Consider the following 2,540-nt stretch of genomic DNA (forward strand, 5'->3'; position numbering starts at 1 on the left):
AGAATATGTTTACCTAAACAGGACTCAATTAATATTTTATCTAATGGTGTTAAGAGGAAGAAAATGAGACCTTTCTCTAAAAGGCAGTAGTTTTTGGACTGGTTCTTTTTGATAGATAGAAGCACTTTAAAATAACTTTTTGAAAGAATTCAAAATAAATTCCATAGCAGTTCTCAAGATGCCCTTCACATTTTCTGTCTCTCTTTCAGAGTCTGAAAGATCTGTTTTGGTCATTTCTAAGTCATATTTAAAGATAAAAATGTTAAACTGATAAGAAGAGTTACTACACTTGATCTTAGCCAAAAGGTTGAGAAGCGATCATCTAAGCAAAAGATCAACAAGGAAATAAAGACTTTAAATGACACACTGGACCAAATGGACTTCACAGATATATTCAGAACATTCCATCCCAAAACAACAGAATACACATTCTTCTCTAGTGCCCATGAAATATTCTCCAAAATAGATCACATCCTAGGTCACAAATCAGGTCTCAACCAATACCAAAAGACTGGGATCATTCCCTGCATATTTTTGGACCACAATGCTTTGAAACTAGAACTCAATCAAATGAGGAAACTCAGAAAGAACTCAAATACACGGAGGCTAAAGAACATCCTACTAACAAATGAATGGGTGAACCAGGAAATTAAAGAAGAATTAAAAAAATTCATGGAAACAAATGAAAATGAAAACACAACTGTTCAAAATCTTTGGGATGCAGCAAAGGCAGTCCTAAGAGGAAAGTATATAGCAATATGAGCCTTTCTCAAGAAACAAGAAAGGTCTCAAATACACCTAAATAAACCCTACACCTAAAGGAGCTGGAGAAAGAACACCAAATAAAACCTAAACCAAGCAGGAGAAGAAAAATAATAACGATCAGAACAGAAATCAATGAAATAGAAACCAAAAGAACAGTGGAAGAGATCAACGAAACTAGGAGCTGGTTCTTTGAAAGACTTAATAAGATTGATAAACCCCTCGTCAGACTTATCAAAAAGAAAAGAGAAATGACCCAAATAAATAAAATCATGAATGAAAGAGGAGAGATCACAACCAACACTAAAGAAATACAAACAATTATAAGAACATATTATGAGCAACTCTATGCCAGCAATTAGATAATCTGGAAGAAATGGATGTATTCCTAGAGATATATCAACTACTAAAATTGAATCAGGAAGAAATAGAAAACCTGAACAGACCTATAACCACTAAGGAAATTGAAGCAGTCATCAAAAATCTCCCGACAAACAAGAGCCCAGGGCCAGATGGCTTCCCAGGGGAATTCTACCAAACATTTAAAGAAGAATTAATACCTGTTCTTCTGAAACTGTTCCAAAAAATTGAAATGGAAGGACAACTTCCAAACTTATTTTATGAGGCCTGCATTACCTTGATCCCAAAATCAGATGAAGACCCATCAAAAAGGAAAATTACAGACCAATATCCCTGATGAACATGGATGCAAAAATTCTCACAAAAATATTAGTCAATAGAATCCAATAGTACATTAAAAGGACTATTCACCATGACCAAGTGGGATTTATTCCTGGGCTGCAAGCGTGGTTCAACATCTCCAAATCAATCTACATGATACAATACGCTAATAAAAGAAAGAACAAGAATTATATGATCCTCTCAATAGATGCAGAAAAAGCATTTGACAAAGTACATCATCCTTTCTTGATCAAAACTCTTCAGAGTATAGGGATAGAGGGTACGTACCTCAATATCATAAAAGCCACCTATGAAAAACCCACTGCGAGTATCATTCTTAATGGGGAAAAACTGAGAGCTTTCCCCCTAAGGTCAGGAACACGCCAGGGCTGTCCACTATCACCACTGCTATTCAACATAGTACTACAAGTCCTAGCCACAACAATCAGACAACTGAATAAATAAAAAGGATCCAAATCGGCAAAGAAGAAGTCAACCTCTCACTCTTTGCCGATGATATGATACTTTATGTGGAAAACCCAAAAGACTCCACACCAAAACTACTAGAACTCATACAGGAATTCAGTAAAGTGCAGGATATAAAATCAATGCACAGAAATCAGTGGCATTTCCATATACCAACAACAAGACAGAAGAAAGAGAAATTAAGGAGTCAATCCCATTTACAATTGCACCCAAAACCATAAGATACCTAGGAATAAATCTAACCAAAGAGGCAAAGAATCTGTACTCAGAAAACTATAAAATACTCATGAAAGAAAGTGAGGAAGACACAAAGAAATGGAAAAAAGTTCCATGCTCATGGATTTGGAAGAACAAATATTGTGAAGATGTCAAAGCTACCTGGAGCAATCTACACATTCAGTGCAATCCCCATCAAAATACCATCCACTGTTTTCAAAGAAATGGAACAAATAATCCTAAAATTTCTATGGAACCATAAGAGACCCTGAATAGCCAGAGGAATGTTAAAAAAAAAAAAAGCAAAGCTGGCGGCATCACAACTCTGGACTTAAAGCTCTATTACAAAGCTGTCATCATCAAGACAGTATGGTACTGGCACAAAAACGGACACA

At 35.6% G+C, this 2,540-nt stretch overlaps 1 pseudogene; it reads right to left on the minus strand.

Annotated features, from left to right (window-relative positions):
* Positions 1 to 205: 205 nt before the first annotated feature.
* On the minus strand, positions 206 to 319 carry LOC114204902 (U2 spliceosomal RNA; annotated as a pseudogene).
* Between the last annotated feature and the right edge of the window lie 2,221 nt (positions 320 to 2,540).

The sequence above is a fragment of the Eumetopias jubatus genome, unplaced genomic scaffold, assembly GCF_037043125.1.
Source record: "Eumetopias jubatus isolate StellerSeaLion01/CBP00866 unplaced genomic scaffold, mEumJub1_p1.0 scaffold_5, whole genome shotgun sequence".
NCBI classification, from domain to species: domain Eukaryota; kingdom Metazoa; phylum Chordata; class Mammalia; order Carnivora; family Otariidae; genus Eumetopias; species Eumetopias jubatus.